This window comes from Oncorhynchus mykiss, chromosome 9 (genome assembly GCF_057628025.1).
Source record: "Oncorhynchus mykiss isolate SJ-2025 chromosome 9, ASM5762802v1, whole genome shotgun sequence".
Classification (NCBI taxonomy): domain Eukaryota; kingdom Metazoa; phylum Chordata; class Actinopteri; order Salmoniformes; family Salmonidae; genus Oncorhynchus; species Oncorhynchus mykiss.
Genome location: NC_143030.1, coordinates 61,480,965 through 61,501,170, shown reverse-complemented (window position 1 = coordinate 61,501,170; position 20,206 = coordinate 61,480,965). Strand labels below are relative to the sequence as shown.

General features: G+C 40.5%; 1 protein-coding gene and 1 pseudogene across 1 annotated transcript in view; one reads left to right on the top strand and one right to left on the bottom strand.

Moving 5' to 3' along the window:
* Positions 1-20,206, bottom strand: part of LOC110531212 (metabotropic glutamate receptor 4-like) — a 108,781-nt gene that overhangs the window by 42,011 nt on the left and 46,564 nt on the right. The window lies entirely within an intron of this gene.
* LOC149981284 (uncharacterized) lies at positions 3,820-16,441 on the top strand (annotated as a pseudogene).

Below are 20,206 nucleotides of genomic sequence, written 5' to 3'. Positions count from 1 at the left end.
TATTGTCATGTACCACAAGGGGCATAGCTGAGACATGGAAAACCATAGATTCAGTTTATGGGGGTGCCAATGAGATTGGGGAAATTGTGTAGCAATTCGTAACAAACCTACACTCGTAATTGAAAATTTGCGAATAGTTGAAATGTTTCTCTCCATAGATGTATTTTTGTTCAACTTTAGCATTGTAAGGCTTTCAGTAAGTTATAAAATACATTAAGTACATCTTGCTTACTGGGCAAGCATACATTTACTGATATTCATCTTTCTACTTTTTCACAGCATTCTTTTTGTTGTGTATTGTATGAATCCAATAGCGTATCAAGGAATTCAATTTTCAATGGAAGTATCCACATGACTCATTAAACTGTTTAGTTGGCCATCAAAAATTAAACTCAAGTAGAGTAAACTCCGTTTACCCTTTTTTTTGTTGTTGGCGGAAAAATGCAAGTTTAGGGAGTGATCCTTTACTCTGGCAATCAACGTTTATCCACCAATTGTTTTTACCACTACATCACTGCACGTGACCTAATCCCATTTTGACCATTCCTAATCTGGTGTGTTAGACTCTGACACACACAATACACTTACACAATTCCCAAAAGAGAGCAGCAAACGAAACCTTCCCGTGCCATGAGGCATTGGTATCCAGCAGCAGAAAGAAAGTGAGGGAGCTCCAGCATACGTCCATTGGATAGCAAACAAGCCAAGGCTTTCTAATTCTCAGAGAAACATTTCAGGAGAATTGTTTTGTAGTCCTGCCAAAATGCCACAGAGTCTATGGGCATGCTAATGAACTGTGCAATCAATGCAGGAATAATACCCTCTGGTTCAGTGAATAGCTGCCAGGGCAGCACAATGGATCAGAAAACAAAGCAGCGGCTCCCCAACTCTGATACTAATAGGTTGTGAAAGTGGAAGAAAAAAAAATAGCAAAGACCATTAGATGGACAACAATGGGCGTGATGACAGTCTAGCTTATAGGTGCAAAGGGCCACTTCCGGTTGAGATCCTTTGAGCTAAGGCCTTAGTCAATGGCATGCAACAACACACTGATGTTATTGTACTCCCTCCGAGATACTGTACATGCAAGTAGTTTATTTTTCTTTGATTTTGTGGTTTTACTACCCCACTATACCCAAGTAGCCTACATGAAGCATACACTGGCAGTGCTCTGACCATGCTGTCACTGGGCTGGTTAATTGTTTCTTTTTCTCTTCACTGGAGAAATAGAGTCTTGTCTTTTGTCTGTAATGTAGTTTTCGTTATGTGTCAGACCCCAGTAAGACTAGCTGTCGCCATTGGCATCGGCTAATGGGGATCCTAATATATCAAATAAATCAAATCAAATTACTCATATCATGGTTCATGTCTGTTTTTTCTAGGGTCAGCCATTGTCATAGTGACAGACCCATGATTCTCCTGCTTCCACGATTCTTTCACTCATTCCTCCAGACGACAAAATAGATTGAAAGCCATTTGTGGGTCCGACAATTGTCCAATCTATTCAGTGGCCTACACTACGTTTTCTCCATCCTACATTCTGTTTTCACTCTTCAATCCTACAGTACTCTGTAAACTTTTCCCAACTAATTATACCCAGTCGAAACTGATTCTCCTGAGGTGTATCTGTCAATCTAGCTGTCACATTCTATCTACGTAGCCTGTAGACTTATGGGAAATGTTACTCCAGTAATGGGCAGATCTAGGGTTAATGCTATAACTATTCTCCTCATCATTACCAGAGACTCTATCCATCTCAACCATAATATTGCTTTGCCTCATAGGTGTCCCAGTCCCAGGGTCCCTCACCATATTCTCTGTGGAGAAGATAGAGAGTTATCCCTTTCTCCCTGCTCCCTCTTCACTGCTACTGTTCTGTGACCTCGCCTCTGGAGAGGGAAGTCAAGGGTGCGAGATATACACTGGACGTGCTACCTTGTCCCAGACCTGTGTTTTCAACTCTCTAGAGACAGCAGGAGAGGTAGAGATACTCTGAATGATCGGCTATGAAAAGCCAACTGACATTTACTCCTGAGGTGCTGACCTGTTGCACCATCTACAACCACTGTGATCATTATTATTTGACCCTGCTGGTCATCTATGAACATTTGAACATCTTGGCCATGTTCTGTTATAATCTCCACCCAGCACAGCCAGAAGAGGACTGGCCACCCCTCATAGCCGTGTTCCTCTCTAGGTTTCTTCCTTGGTTCCGGCCTTTCTAGGGAGTTTTTCCTAGCCACTGTGCTTCTACACCTGCATTGCTTGCTGTTTGGGGTTTTAGGCTAGGTTTCTGTACAGCACTTTGTGACATCAGCTGATGTAAGAAGGGGTTTATAAATACATTTCATTGATTGATTGAGATAGAAAGAGCAAGCTCCCATCCACTTGCATTTGAGGCCGACTGAACTCACTAGGTCCCCTATTGGGTCACTGGAAACAAAACTCCATAATTCAGCCCTATGCTGCTAGCAGTCCTGCATCATCAGCTATAATATTGCAATCATATTACAATGCATTACCAATCTATGTACATTATAATTGTAGGACTATGGTATGTATTCACTGTTCTGCAGGTATTCTTATTATTTCCCCATTACAAAGTTGTTTGGTGGGGGATGGGTTGTGGTGGAGTTTATGATGAACTGCAAAAACAAATCCAGCACAGGCTACATCTTATTCCTTCTTCAAAATATATTTTTATCGATCTAATTATGATTGTTCCCTCGTTGTGCATCTGCTATTATAGTTTATGTAAGGTAACAATCCACCGGTAATTACTGCCTTCCAGGAATCTGGTTATCTACACAATGCTCTTCTAGATTACATTTAGCTTCAGGATAGGATTAATTAGGAAAACTCTCCCCCTCTCTCCTTTTCCCTGATGAAATTCCCTGCATTGCAGATCAACCATTTTCAATCCACTGGCATACGGTATGAACATGTAGACAGAAAGACAGATAGTGAAGCAGTTCAAAAAACACAGTGAATGTTGCAACCGCCCTAGTATTGACATGATTTAACCATTTTCTAAATCTCTGGGGAGATGCATACCAATGATTATCTGTTGATTAATTATGTTCCCTCAAGTCCACCTGACTGTGTTGTTGTCTCTCCAGACTTAAAGAAATTTGGGAGGCTTGCATGAAAAATATAATTACACTTTGTGCTATTTATCAAACTCCAAGCCAAGCAATCTCTCTCTTCTTCATCAAAAATATGATTTATTACTTGAGTGTCTCCTTTTTTCACACATTTTTTCGAAAACACGATTGGTTAAGGGATTTTAAATCACTAACAACTCTGTGCCTGGAAAAATAACCTGAGGGCCCAGTGAAGGAGAAAAAACAAACCCACGTCTCTGAAGGAGAAAAAAATGAACCCACGTCTCAGGCTGAAGATGTTGCTGATGAGTTCCAATGAACCGCCAGCCCCCCATCTCTCCACCTAAAAAACACTACCTCTCACACCTCCTAGACAGGCAATGTGTAAATCATCTCCAAAAATAGCCTTCTTTGCAGAGACCTGCACACTCCTATTCTCTAACCAGCGTAATCTACAGACAGTAGCTGTCTTCTCTTCTCTGGTGGGCCTGAACAGGAATCTTCATTCCTATTAGACACCCAGGAGAGAGAATGTTGATGTCGTAAACATTCAATACAGCCCACTCAGAGTGGCGGATTGCTGCACAGCGTTTGTTCTCTGTGGAAATACTGGAGAGGTTCACTAGATTCACCACACTGAAGGTGCTAAAGATATCCCGATGTGACTAATTCAATGCGATTTGCTAGGTAAACCAGCTGTAAAAGAATCCGGAGTATGGGGTAAAGGTAACCATTATGATTTAATACCACATAGGCACATTGACGCATCATTCTTATGATTGTCATCACCATCACATCATCAGATTAGAAACAACTTGCTACTCAATAATCCACATTTATGTTTGCAGTTTCTTGTACATAACAAAGAGATGCACCTTCACGGAGTGGTTTATTGCTTTGCAAATAAAGGATACGTAGAATAACATACAATGTTCCTTAGTAGAAAAAACTTTGATTGTTGAGAACTAGTGTCAAATATCGTTTTTTAATTTGAATCACATGGATGGTTCAACTATTGAATGGGAAGAGATGAACGATCCCAATTTCACCTAACCAATTTGCCATTTGTTTTTAATATTCCATATGCCAAAGCCATTTCTCAGAATTCTCATTATTCTCCTCTTTTGAACTGAGAAACGTATCAAATCAAAAGGGCACCTGTGTGTATATGCCCACTTCCCAGTTAGTAAGGGAAGCTTTGTTAAGGTATGGCAGACACTAGAGGACTTGTCAGAATGTATACGGCTTACTTTGTTTATTCAGTGTGCAGGCTAATATGCAGGCTAATATGAGGCAGCAGCTCTGGGATGGATCGTGGTAGAGTCGAGGGTTCACCGTCCCTGTGGGAGAATGCAGCAGTTCAGTCTTAACTTTCATACGAAGGGGTTTGTGTTGTGTCCACAGGCCTGATTGTCAAACCCTTTTAGTGCCCATGGGGATTCACACTAATATCATGCCTCTCCTCTCCTACTCTGGTGCTGCTGATCATGTACTTCCTAGTTAATACTGCTCCAGCTACTCAATAATATTTATGTTGATGACATGGCTGACAACTTTGAAAAGTTTATGATTTTATATAGCCACTGTGTGTGTATGTGTGTTGCGTGTGTGTTGAAAATGAGCGATTAGTCTCCAAATGCCTCTGCTTGTGGCAACAGTGGGATGTATCTAGAACATGGGAACATATTGTAGCACGGCAGATGTTTAATAAACACAGACAACAGACTGTACACTTGAAGGGTGTAGGTACACTAGAGCCTATCTAAGAAGAGTGAGCGGGGAGGCGTACTAACAGGAGAGGAGGGAGTAGCTAGTAGAACAGGAGGAATACAGAGAAAGCAGCAAGGCAGCACACTCCCTCTCGGTACAAGAGAACACTGAGGGGAGTATTAGAGCGCTGTGTTATGCCTGGGAGATTTACATCTGGAAACAGAGAGAAACAGGCAGTGGAGGCGTATTAGAAAAGCTGTGAAGTAAAAATAGGTTCATTGCTAGCTGAGTACATAACAAAACATAAACGTGTAGGTCTCCAACAGAGGCAAATATGACTTTCAAATATGACTCCTTATCATGTTCTTATCTCCCTTCAACATACCGTATGACCAGGTGGTCAAAGATACGATTCAGAGTTTGTTAGACTGCGGCCCCCGAATGATTGTTTGCAAAACGTCTAACATTAATTATTTCCCTAGTGAACGACTTCCCAACAGCCTTAATTTAAGTAATTACACAGAGATTAAAAAAAATCTGTATCAACATTAGTGCTATAAATTGCATACACAAAGGTCAGGTATATTAATATTATGCTATTATGAATTTAAAACAATGATTATCCCCTCTAAAGGGAAGTGGTACTCGATGATCCATTGTTTTGACATTGAATGTACCATTTACTGCAAAATACAAGATTTAGGCAGTCACTTCTTTCCATCCATGCCATAGTAAGGGGTGAAGTGTTGTTCCTCTGGCTTTTATTCTTGCCTGAAGAGTTTGGTATTTTCATCAAGTGAATTCTTGAACCAAGCTCTTTTTGAATGAAAGTGTTTCCCAAAGCTCCTAGAAGGTTCCATGGACAGTGGAATGTAATGAAGGGATTGAGGGCAAACATTCTTTCTAATTTTAAAGAACTAGGTAGTAACTAAGTTGTACGATTTCCCAACCCCCCTCATGTGTGGTACTATTGTATGTGCTACTGGTTATGGGACTGACTACTTTTGTTGGCACACTCAGACAGTGGAACTGGATCAGATAATAAACCCTCTCCCCGGATAGGGATATACATTGAAGATAAGTTGCCAAAGAGTTCCACATTGTATTTACTACTACTTTTCTTCCACTAGGGTGAATATTATTAACACTACAAGAGAAACAGAAATAAGTTTATTTTCCTACTAAAGATGCCAAATTAAACAAGGAACCAGGAGAGGATTAGAAAAATAGAGAAATAGCCTGAACGACAGAGAACTCAACCCTTTTCATGAGCAGGAGGGTGATGTGTTCCTGCTGGTGGTCTGTTGAGCCATGTCGCCAGACTGCTGTGCTAAGAAGCCTTCTCAGATTGTCCCATCCTGCAGATACAAACTCCCAGCATGCAAACACCCTGACACCATGTTTTAATTTCTGTCATGAGATCATCTCTATTTGACTGAAATTAAATGATTACTGGTAAATGATGAAAATAGCACAAAACCAAACAGGGCACTGTTGGGTGAATTTTAGTTGTTTTTATCAGAGGAACAGAGATATAGATCTTGACATGCTCCATTTCTTTAACTAGGCAAGTCAGTTAAGAACAAATTCTTATTTACAATGACAGCCTAAGAACAGTTGGTTAACTACCTTGTTCAGGGGCAGAACAACAGATTACCTTGTCAGCTCAGGGATTTGATCCAGGAACGTTTCAGTTACTAGCCCAACGCTCTAACCACTAGGCTACCTGCTGCCCCAGGTAGCCTAGTATACATACATTTTGAATCACAAATAGTATCTCAGAAGAGTACAATGTGCAATAAAATGAGGCCCTCTTCTTGAGTGAATACAGAGAGTTGCCTCTCTACTTAGATCATGTTCTGTATATAGGTGTATTCAATGGCTGTGGTGTTTGATGTGGAAGCAAAGGCAATTAGCCAAACAGCAGTAAAGTTGAAAACATGCTTTGTACTGTAGCTAAATTGAGAAGGATAAGAATATCCATGTATGACAGAGTGTGATATTTGTTCAACAGGATCTCCACTCACTGGCAACTATGGACTATGTGTGAATTCATTTATTATCCGGGTCTTTGTGAGAGAGTAGCTGCAAGAGTATGATGTCAGTGGCAGTCGGTGCGGTTTAAGATGAGGGAGTGCGATTTTTTACATTTCTTATGAACATGGCCTTATTTCTTTTACAATACATTCACCCAGCTCAATGTAACATCGACGGGTTTAGGCTACTACATGATACTCAAATTTCCCTATGCCCATCATGAGGTTGCTACAACCTAGCCTATAAATGAAAGGTCGAGAGAAATTTGGGTAATCAAGGTGACAGACATTGACACATTCATACCACCTTGCACAACCTTGCCTGCATCTAGCCAATCTTGGGTGTAATCATTAATCCAACAGTTGCAAACGAGAGTTTCTATTGGACAAATTCAGGTATGGTTATCCCCGTTTCATTCCATTTGCTTCCGTTTAAGAAACATTTTTCAACAGAATCAGTGGAATGAATACACCACTGATTGCATGCAAACACAGTTTACTATAATAGCAGCCACATACACAGCAGGATCCCTTTGATCCTTACCTATAGATTTGAGTGGTGGTGGTAACTCTTTGTAGCTAGTTAGATAGCTAGCTAGTTTGGTTGGTTGATTTCACTTCAATGTTGCCTTGCTAAACCCGGGGCGACAGGTAGCCTAGTGGTTGGAGCTTTGAGCCACTAAGCGAAAGGTTGTTGGATTGAATCCCCGAGCTGACAAAATAAAACATCTGTCGTTCTATCCCTGAACAAGGAAGTTAACCCACTGTTCCCAGGTAGGCCGTCATTGTAAATAAGAATTTGTTCTTAACAGACAAGCCTAGTTAAATTAGAAAATAAAGCCTCAGATCCACATTACATTATTAAAGTGGCATTTGGAACAAATGGTGGATCCACTGTAACCCTGGGAGAGGGTATAAGGTTGTGTGATTGTTTCTATTGTACAGCTACGCCATAAAATGTTTGCAACCAAATGTAACTTAAATATGACATTGTGTGTAATTGCATGTTGGTGAAGTTCCAATACAAAAAAAGCAAGAAGTTTAAAAAGTTGCAGCTTCGGTTCTCTTATGGAGATTTCATCAATCAAGGTGAATATACAGTTGAAGTCGGAAGTTTACATACACTTAGGTTGGAGTCATCAAAACTAATTTTTCAACCACTCCACAAATTTCTTGTTAACAAACTATAGTTTTGACAGTCGGTTAGGATATCTACTTTGTGCATGAAACAAGTCATTTTTCCAACAATTGTTTACAGGCAGATTATTTCACTTTTAATTCACAGTATCACAATTTCAGTGGGTCAGAAGTTTACATATACCAAATTGACTGTGCTTTAAACAGCTTGGAAAATTCCAGAAAATTATGTCATGTCTTTAAAAGCTTCTGATAGGCTAATTAACATAATTTCAGTAAATTGGAGGTGTACCTGTGAATGTATTTCAAGGCCTACCTTCAAACTCAGTGCCACTTTGCTTGACATCATGGGAAAATCAAAAGAAATTAGCCAAGACCTCGGAAAAAAATTGTAGACCTCCACAAGTCTGGTTCATCCTTGGGAGCATTTTCCAAATGCCTGAAGGTACAACGTTCATCTGTACAAACAATAGTATGCAAGTAAAAACACCATGGGACCACGCCGTGACCGCTCAGGAAGGAGACGCGTTCTGTCTCCTAGAGATGAACTTACTTTGGTGCTAAAAGTGCAAATCAATCCCAGAACAACAGCAAAGGACCTTGTGAAGATGCTGTAGGAAACAGGTACAAAAGTACCTACATCCACAGTAAAACGAGTCCTATATCGACGTAACCTGAAAGGCCGCTCAGCAAGGAAGAAGCCACTGCTCCAAAACCGCCATAAAAAAGCCAGACTACGGTTTGCAACTGCACATGGGGACAAAGATCATACTTTTTGGAGAAATATCCTCTGGTCTAATGAAACAAAAATAGAACTGTTTGGCCATAATGACCATAGTTTTTTTTGGGGGGGGGGGAAGGAGGATGCTTGCAAGCCAAAGAACACCATCCCAACCATGAAGCACGGGGGTGGCAGCACCATGTTGTGGGGGTGCTTTGCTGCAGGAAGGACTGGTGCACTTCACGAAATAGATGGCGTCATGAGGAAAGAAAATTATGTGTTTATGTTGAAACAACATCTCAAGACATTAGTCAGGAAGTTAAAGCTTGGTCGCAAATCGGTCCTCCAAATGGACAATGACCCCAAGCATACTTCCAAATTTGTGGCAAAATGACTTAAGGACAACACAGTCAAGGTATTGGAGTGGCCATCACAAAGCCCTGACCTCAATCCCATAGAAAAATTGCTGGCAGAACTGAAAAAAGCATGTGCGAGCAAGGAGGCCTACAAACCTTACTCAGTTATACCAGTTCTGTCAGGAGGAATGGGCCAAAATTCACCCAAGCTTGTGGAAGGCTACCCGAAACGTTTGACCAAAGTCAAACAATTTAAAGGCAATGCTACCAAATACTAACTGAGTGTATGTAAACTTCTGACCCACTGGGAATGTAATGAAAGAAATTAAAGCTGAAGTAAATCATTCTCTCTACTATTATTCTGACATTTCACATTCTTAAAACCTGTTGATCCTACTTGAGACGCAGACGTCTCAACTAGGCACCTGGAAATGCAAATGCGCTATGCTAAATGCTAAATGTACTCGTTAAAACTCAAACGTTCATTAAAACACACATGCAGGGTATTGAATTAAAGCTACACTCGTTGTGAATCTAGCCAACAAGTCAGATTTTTAAAATGCTTTTCGGCGAAAGCATGAGAAGCTATTATCTGATAGCATGCAACACCCCAATATACCTGAAGGGGACGTAAACAAATTAGCGTAGCCGGCGCTACACAAAACGCAGAAATAAAATATAAAACATTCATTACCTTTGATGATATTATTTGTTGGCACTCCTATATGTTCCATAAACATCACAATTGGGTCTTTTTCCCGATTAAATCCGTCCATGTTGGCCCAAAATATCCATTTGTTTAGCCTGTCTGGTTCAGGAAAAAAGCTCTCTTCCAACACGCAACGTCATTTTTTAAAATTATATAAGTTGCCTATATTCTTTGACAAAACACTTCAACCTACTTTTGTAACCCAACTTTAGGTATTTGTAAACGTTAATAAGCAATCAAATTGATCACTGGGCGATCTGTATTCAATAGCAGCTACTCAAGAAAACAATGTCCCTTTTTCTCTTTTCCAAAATCGATTGCTGTATGCTGGACGGAATGAAGGATCTATTTGTCATGACACAAAGGATTTTTGTCAATGAAAATGACGTTTTTGGCTACATCGTGTGGAAGCTGTAGGAATTGCAATCTCGGACCTATTTAATTTGGTGCCCCTTAAACAATACATGCAAGTGGCGCATGGATATTTTTTTCAGTTTTCAGTGACCAGTTTTTCTTGCGCTTTTCGATGAAACACACGCTCTGTTATAGTCACAGCCGTGATTTAACCAGTTCTAGAAGCTTCAGAGTGTTTTCTATCCACACATACCAATCATATGCATATACTATATTCCTGGCATGAGTAGCAGGACGCTGAAATGTTGCGCGATTTTTAACAGAATGTTCGAAAAAGGAGGGGGTAGACTTAACAGGTTTTAAAATAAGTGGTGATCCAGCTGACCTAAGACGGGGAATTTTTACTTGGATTAAATGTCAGGAATTGAGAAAAACTGAGTTTAAATGTATTTGGCTAAGGTGTATGTAAACTTCTGACTTCAACTGTTTGAATTGTCTGATGTATTTTCTTAATTGAACCCTCGGGCTTGATTTAGATCAGACCCATTCTGTTGCCCCTTAGGTGGCTTATCGCCCTGTTTTCTTATTAGTCTCTCTTTTTTGTGGTCTAAAATAGGTTTTGTCTGCCCTCTGCTGCCCAAATACAATTTTTTATGATTCCTAAACTGAGGTGGAGGAGGATATCCTGCTGGACCTGATTGAGGCCAATCCAGACCTGTGCCTCACAATCAAATATCATGATGAAGGTATCTTTCTACAGACTTACATACTTTTTTATTTAACCTAAATTTAACTAGGCAAGTCAGTTAAGAATAAATTCTTATTTACAATGACGGACTACCCCAGCCAAACCTGGACGGCGCTGGGCCAATTGTGCGCCGCCCTATGAGACTCCCAATCACGGCTGGAAGTGATACAGTGATACAGCCTGAAAGCGAACCAAATCAAATCATATTTTATTAGTCACATGAACCGAAATGCGTGAAATGCGTACTTATGAGCCCCTAACCAAAAATGAAGTTTAAAAAATACGGATGAGAAAAATAAATAAAAGTAACAAGTAATTAAAGAGCAGCAGTAAAATAACAACAGCGAGACTATATACAGGGGGGTACTGGTACAGACTCAATGTGAGGAAGGCACCAGTTAGTTGAGGTAATATGTACATGAAGGTAGAGCTATTAAAGTGACTATGCATAAATGATAACAAAATAAAGTAGCAGCGGTGTAAAAGAGGGGGAGGGGGAATGCAAATAGCCTGGGTAGCCATTTCATTAGGTGTTCAGGAGTCTTAAGGCCTGGGTATAGAAGCTGTTTAGAAGCCTCTTGGACCTAGACTTGGCACTCCAGTACCGCTTGTCATGAGGTAGTAGAGAGAACAGTCTATGACTGGGTTGGCTGGGGTCTTTGACAATTTTTAGGGCCTTTTTAGAACCTTTTGAGGATCTCAGGACCCATGCCAAATCTTTTTAGTTTCCTGATGGAGTCGTGCCTGGCCATGCAGTCATGGGTGAACAGGGAGTACAGGAGGGGACTGAGCACGCACCCCTGGGGAGCTCCAGTGTTGAGGATCAGTGTGGCATATGTGTTTCTACCTACCCTCACCACCTGAGGGTGGCCTGTCCGGAAGGCCAGGATCCAGTTGCAGAGGGAGGTGTTTAGTCCCAGGATCCTTAGCTTGGTGATGAGATTTGAGGGTACTATGGTGTTGAACACTGAGCTGTAGTCCATGAACAGAATTCTCACGTAGGTGTTCCTTTTGTCCAGGTAGGAAGGGGCAGTGTGGAGTGCAATAGAGATTGCATCATCTGTGGATCAATTTGGGCGGTATGCAAATTGGAGTGGGTCTAGGGTTTCTGGGATAATCGTGTTGACGTGAGCCATTACCAGCCTTTCAAAGCACTTCGTGGCTACGGACGTGAGTGCTACGGGTCTGTAGTCATTTAGGCAGGTTGCCTTTGTGTTGTTGGGCACAGGGACTATGGTGGTCTGCTTGAAGCATGTTGGTATTACAGACTCAATCAGGGACATGTTGAAAATGTCAGTGAAGACACCTGCCAGTTGGTCAGCACATGCCCGGAGCACATGTCCTGGTAATCCGTCGGGCCCCGCAGCCTTGTGTATGTTGACCTGTTTAAAGGTCTTACTCACGTCGGCTACAGGAGAGCATGATCACTCAGTTGTCCGGAACAGCTGATACTCTCATGTATGCCTCAGTGTTACTTGCCTCGAAGCGAGCATAGAAGTGATTTAGCTCGTCTTATAGGCTCGTGTCACTGGGCAGCTCGCGGCTGTGCTTCCCTTTGTAGTCTGTAATAGTTTGCAATCCCTGCCACATCCGACGAGCGTCGGAGCCGGTGTAGTATGATTCAATCTTAGCCCTGTATTGACGCTTTGCCTGTTTGATGGTTCGTCGCAGGGCATAGCGGGATTTCTTGTAAGCTTCTTGGTTAGAGTCCCGCACCTTGAAAGCGGTAGCTTTACCCTTTAGCTCAGTGTGAATGTTGCCTGTAGTCCATGGCTTCTGGTTGGGGTATGTACGTACAGCCACTGTGGGGACGACGTCCTCAATGCACTTATTGATAAAGACAGTGACTGATGTGGTGTATTCCTCAATGTCATCGGAAAGAATCCCGGAACATGTTTCAGTCTGTGATAGCAAAACAGTCCTGTAGTTTAGCATCTGCTTCATCTGACCACTTTTTTATAGACCGAGTCACTGGTGCTTCCTGCTTTAATTTTTGCTTGCAAGCAGGAATCAGGAGAATAGAATTGTGGTCGGATTTACCAAATGGAGGGCGAGGGAGAGCTTTGTACGCGTCTCTGTGTGTGGAGTGCAGGTGATATAGAATATTTTTTTCCCTCTGGTTGCACATTTATCATGTTGATAGAGATTTGGTAGAACTGATTTAAGTTTCCCTGCATTAAAGTCTCCGGCCACTAGGAGCGCCACCTCTGGGTGAGTGGTTTCCTGTTTGCTTATTTCCTTACACAGCTGACTGAGTGCGGTCTTTGTGCTAGCATCTGTCTGTGGTGGTAAATAAATAACCATGAAAAGTATAGCTGAGAACTCTCTAGGCAAGTAGTGTGGCCTGCAGTTTCTCACAATATACTCTACTTCAGGTGAGCAAAATCTAGAGACTTCCTTATATTTCGTGCACCAGCTGTTGTTTACAAATATGCACAGACCGCCACCCCTCGTCTTAGTGTGTGCTGACCTATCCTGCCGGTGCAGCGTGTATCCCGCTAGCTGATTATCCTTGTCGTCATTCAGCCACGATTCCGTGAAACATAGGATATTACAGTTTTTGATGTTCCATTGGTAGGATATTCTTGATCGTACCTCGTCTAGAGTAATGTCCAATGATTGCACGTTGGCGAGTAATATTGACGGCAACGGCAGCTTTCCTAGTTGTCTTCTTCGCCCTCTGTGCTGCTTCCGTTTACGAATAATTGGTATGTCTACCTTGAGGGGTGTTTGGAGAATATCATGTGAGTCCTGCTTGTTGTTGTTGTTGTTGAAGAAATCTTTGTCTAATCCTAGGTGAGTGATCGCTTTCCTGATATCCAGAAGCTACTTTCTTCTGTAAGATACGGTTGCAGAAACATTATGTACAAAATCATTTACAAATATCGCGAAAAAAACACATAATAGCACAATTGGTTAGGAGACCGTAAAACGGTGGCCATCTCCTCCGGCACCATTTTCTCATCAAATACTAATTGAGTGTATGTAAACTTCTGACCCACTGGGAATGTGATGAAAGAAATAAAAGCTGGAATAAATCATTCTCTGTACTATTATTCTGACATTTCACATTCTTAAAATAAAGTGGTGATCCTAATTAACCTAAGACAGGGAATTTTTACTAGGATTAAATGTCAGGAATTGTGAAAAACTGAATTTAAATGCAATTGGCTAAGGTGTATGAAAACTTCTGACTTCAACTATATATACTGTATTTTATACCATCTAGTGCACCTTGCCTATCTATCCCGCTCTGCCATCACTCATCATTATACTTATATGTACAGATATTCTTATTCACCCTGTCGTGTCTTTGGCTATGCCGGATTATGTGATATGACATGCTATTCTATAAAATCATTTCTAAGTAATTAATATCACCTGATTGAGCTAATCATGTAAATGTAATTAACTAGAGAGCCAGGCACCACGAAATACTATTTATAGAGCTGTTATCTTCAGAATAAACTCTTAAAGACCTAGTAATATTTTACATCCATAGCAGTCAACATTAATCTTTATCTTACTTCAGTCTCATCTGAAAGTTGTAAATTCTTGGTTATCTGCAAGAAACCTGGCTAACAATTTGAATCAGCAATACAAAATTGGGTTTAATCATTTATTTACTAAATACCTAACTAATCACACATACTCAAAATTAAATCATAACTTGATTACAAATTACGTCATAAAGGAAAATGTCCCTAGCGGGCGGAACAGATATGACAGCTTGTTACACAAAGGAAAAGGGGCTGGGTTGAGTGAAAGAGCGGGAAGACAGGAACAAAGGCGAAGCTGTGCTATTGTAAATACAGTATCTTATGCATTCTAAATTACCGCCTATTTGGAAAAGGAAAATGCAATAAATATTTACTGTGAGCTGCGCTTAAGTAGGTTGGTGGTAGATGGAAGGCAGTGTTGCCAAACCGAGTCCTCTGTCCTTTGAAGAATGTCTCTGGTTGTCAATTGGATGCGTTGTATTAACGTCATTTTGTGATAGACGGGATAATCTGTCTGTTCCTTCCTAACCTGCGTTTGCAGCTGCGGTCACTAACTCAACAGCTAGGAGGTATCACTTCTGTAGTGAATAAGAGTTCAAAATTCATACCATTCGCAACCAAAGCTCATGCTGATGTTGGCTTCATTCTGAACCATTCTGACATAGGACCGTCGCCCTCATATACTCGGAACAGGAAGTTATGTTGTTGTCAAGGCTTTATATAGGAAGGGAGAAAAGGGGTGTGTGTCATAGTTTACAACCTCTGTCTCTTCACGTGGACGGGACACTGAGCTAGCAGCAATATCTTATGAAAACCCACATCTCACATTTTAGAAGCTAAAATCACATTTCATCACATCACAAATCATTTCATATTCAAACATTTAAATTGAACAACAATTCCATGTGAATCCGATAACTCTGATGTGTAGACTTTCCACTGTAGAGTTTGTCATCTTATCATTGATAAGAATGTCTCAGATGACAACCAAACTGACATCATATTCATTAAGTACCACTGCATATGTTCAATTGTTTGGATTACCAGAATATAGTTAATTTCCCCCCACATTCCGACGTTCCCAGAATCTCTATGTTAACCAGGGGTTTTGCAAATGTAACCTCAGTAGGGTAGAGAGGAAAAAGGGGGGGAATTGATAGATTACTTGTTAGATTTGTGTGTATTAGGTAGTTATTGGGGAATTGTTAGATTACTTGTTAGATATTACTGCACTGTTGGAACTAGAAGCACAAGCATTTCGCTACACTCACATTAACATCTGCTAACCATGTGTATGTGACAAATACAATTTGATTTGAAACATCCTCTAAGATCCTTGAAAAGAGGGACACTGTATTAAAGCCTAAAGTCATCAAATTGACTACGTCCACCGATTTGCGTCGCCTTCTGAAGTCTGCAGAAAAACAGCCAGAGAATGACAGCGAAACCAGTAAGTGGTTTCTCTCGTGGGCTGTGCAAAGTTTCAATGTGATTTGGGGTGTTTGCCTTTTCTTGCTCTCAGACTGAGATAATGATATGTCCTCCCTGCTGCTGCTTCATCTCCTCCCACCACCAGCAGGAGAGAAGAGGACCAAGATCAGTGACAGAGATGCTGTGGGCAGACTAGTGCACTTTCATAAGCTAAGATGATAGTTATTGTTGTGTAATTTATTTTTTAGGTTGTCTCTTCATTGTCTTAACATGGAGAATGACTTAAAAATACCCTTTGTGTGTTGCAGTCATGCTGCAGCATTGAAGGCCATCTTGATGGGAGTCATGGTCGACAGCCATACCTCCTTGCCAATGGAAGAAGACAGAGCAAGATTGACAACTACTACATTGTGGTGGACAAGAGGCTTGTTCCCTGCCAGGCAACTAGGGGTCTGTTTGCATTTGATGAACTGTTCAAAGCCCACTTTGTCTTTAACCTGACATATAATGATGCTGTTGTCAACTTCTACACATTTGTGCAGACAACCATCTACAATGTTGATGTAGGCAAAACAAGAGAGGCCCCTAGCGTAATAGAGTTGAGGGCAAAACTTCTTAACTTCTCAACTAGATAAATATATGTTAAGGTGCTTTTAGTGTCAAGCGTTGCACAGAAACAGCCAGTCATTGAGCCACCAAGTTTAGATTGGTCTATGCTCAAGATGGTTGTAGATGGCAGTTTTCAACATACTCAAGTTTCAGAAAACATTTGAATAGTATTCATAAGGATATTGGTCAAGTAGTTGATGCATTAAGCTTTTAAGGGCCCTCTCATGTTGGTGATTCTCCAGTCCAGTCAGAAGCTCCACAAATGGTTTGCGACATTGGTGTCCCACATGATAATACTCAAAGGGATTGTTTTGAGAAGAATTGACTTGCAAAAGATATGTGTGCCTCCAACATTGCCAAGTTGCAATCTAGCGGTGTTGCAAATAGTGTTGTGTCAACAGTCGTTTGTGATTTAGAAGAGCTTACTACTGGGCTGCACTCCCAAATTCAACAAGTTCTGTCAGTTGTGCCTATGGATAACCCATATACATCTGCTGTAAATGATAGTTTTGAGAACTTTGCCAGTTTTAACACAGAAACCACGAGAACAAAGTACTCCAACCAAAAATGGGGTGATGTGGAACCAGTAGAATTGGTGGTGGGAGTTAGATATGTATATGTGATAGCAGGCGAAATAAACAAACAGGCATGTATGATCCAGTCCCAGTGAAAGACACTTTTGTATATATTCCTATACTGGAAACATTGACGTTCATGTGTTGCAATTCTGAAATCTGTAAGTTATTGGAAAATACACCTAGGGATACATCTGTGGAAGACACTTATGAAGACTTTTTTGATGGAAGTTACTTTAAGACTTATCCCTTGTTCTCAAAACATAGAAATGCTTTACAGATCCAATTGTACTATGATTTGATGACTTTGAAACTGCCAACCCGCTTGGATCCAAGCGTGGTGTTCACAAGATAGGCGGCATTTATTTTGTCCTCGGGAATCTGCCACCTAATTTTAACTCTGCTGTGATGAATATTCATTTTGTCTCATTATTTCATGATAAAGATCTAAGGAAATATGGCTTTGATGCCATTCTGGAGCCCTTGGTTAATGATGTTAAAAAACTGGAGAGTGATGGTGTAAATTTGCCTTATTCCACTGATAGAGTTTATGGCACTATCTGCCAAATAACTGGAGACAATTTGGTGATGCATGAAGTCCTTGGTTTCACAGAGTCCTTCAGTGGTCATTACTTTTGCTGGTTCTGTTTGATAGAAAAGTCTAATGCTCAGACGGATTACAGTGAGGATGACCCTAAGATTGTCTTGCATGGTAAAAATCTATTTGAAATGCATTTGAATCAGTTGCAATCAGACCCACAGCTCCCATCTGTGTATGGTGTAAAGAAAAATGATTAACTAAACAGTTTGCAGCACTGTGGACGTAATGCATAACATTATTGAAGGGGTGGCTCAGTTTGAGTTAAAATAGTTGTTTGAATATGTCTCTGAATATGTTATTTCGAAACGTCTGATTCTCTCTAGAATACTTGGAGCACAAAAAACGTCCAACTAAAGTCAACCTAGAGAACATTGGAAATAGCATAGCACTTAATTATATTTAAACACTGTGTCTTGTGAGAAACGTTCCCTTGATTTTGGGTGATGTTGCTCCACCAGGAAATGAGAACTGGAATTTGCTGCTTATCTTACTGCAAATAATCAACATAGTTTTTTCCCCTTTTCTTAGCCAGAGCATGGCTGTGTATCTAAAGTATTTGATAATTGAACATCACACACTTTTCAAACAGTTGTACCCACATAAAAGATGTGATACCCAAACATCACTTTATGATACATTACCCAGCATGCATAAGACAAATCTGTCCTTTATTACATTTGTGGAGCATGAGGTTTGAGGCAAAGCACAAACTCTTTAAGAACACCCTCAAACACTTCAAGAACATTACTAAGTCCCTTGCCAAAAAACACCAATTTGCTATAAGCCATCACTGGGAGACATCACCATTGCGACATACTGAGTATGGACCGATAAAGGCATTTTCCCTGAGTGATTTTACTGGTGGTGAGGAGTTGGCAGCAATACTTCAGTTCACTATGCAGAAAGCCATTTACTCTACCAGCTGGGTTAAGATGGATGGCACGGAGTACAGAGAGGGACTGCTAGTTTGCAATAAGATGGAGCATGAAATGCCTGTCTTTTGTAAAATAACTAAGATTATTGTGGTTGACAATATTGTATGCCTATTACTGGACAAGTTGCTTACTGATAATTTCAATAAAATTATATATAAATAAATAACCATGCATTCACTGTGTTTGGTGGTTTTGAAGACAAAGTTGTGGTCAAAGTCGATGATCTGACATTGTATAAGCCTTTTGTCCTTCAAAGTGCTTAAGGTGCTGATGAGAGACTTTAAGTTGTTCCTTGGTTTGACATGATTGAGTAATAGTCAGATTATTGGCAACTTTGTCAGGAAAAGTGCATACCTAGTCTTAGAAGGACTTCCACTTGTGTTAAATAGCAACTCTGCAAATACTCTTGTTCTCATATACTACATGTACTGAGGCGCCTGTGGTGCACTGTTTTCATTCTGATGCACCTGTAATGCACTGATTTCATTCTGAACTCACCTACAACTTGCAGTCTTGATTTATGAGTGGGAAAGAACCAGAAAAAAAGTTATTTCCTAGTGTGAATATTTATCACTTCCTGGTGTCAATTCAGCTACAGTATGCATTCTCTAGAGTTTCTCAACACTGATTGACTGTTGCTATTTAACACTGAGGGTGTTGAAAAAACACTCCCATGGGTCATTTGACCAACTACAAGTGTTTCAATATGAACACTACCAAAAGTGCTAAATGAACAGAGTGGCCCTATATAAACACTGTATGAGTGAGAGAAAAAAACACACCCATGGGTCATTTGAACAACACCGGAAGTGTTATATCTTAACACTCATAGAGTGTTTCAATGTTAACACTACAAAATAAAATAACACTGATGAGAGTGGATCTATATAAACACTGGACAAGTGTTAAAATGAACATGCCTGGTGTTAAATTAACACTCACATTTGCTGTGTAGGTTTTGTATTGAAATCAATGTACCCAGGGGAGGATAGAAACTAGCTGTCCTCCAGCTACACCATGGTGCTACCCTACAGAGTGCTGTTAAGGCTACTGTAGACCATTGTGAAACAGTGTGTTTCAATCAATTTTTTGGTGGCATGTGAACATATTTAGTATAGTTTTATCTAAAAATGACAACTTTTTCTCACTATTTGTATTTTTATGGAATTCACTGAGGATGGTCTTCTCCTGGGGTATAAGTCTTCTCCTGTGCTAGTGTGTAGCTTTAGTCTCATCACTCCCTGTAATACATGGATGTCATCCACCAAAGGAAACTGTTGTTACACGAAACAACTAGTGATCGTGACGAGAAGGGAGATGGGGTCAATTCATCTAAAATGGTCCTCTTGTGCAGTGGGCATCGCTCAATCAAACAGAAGCCTTTTCAGAGACAGAATCAAATCAATGCTCAGCAGTGAGTGATTTTATTGTTTGCATGAGTCAGGACCAATGTCTTGTGCATATTATTTCCTATCATTAGTCAAGCCCATTGCCCCAAAAATATACTTGGTATGGCAAATGAATAAAAGGACAAATTAAATTGCGTATGGGATCATTAACCTGTAGAGCAGAAGAAATACAGATCTACAGAGAGCTGGAAAGAGACATGCAAAGAGAGGAAGGAGCAATGGAATTTGCTTCTAAAGCAAATGTCGGTGTTCAGTTAAATAAATTATTAGT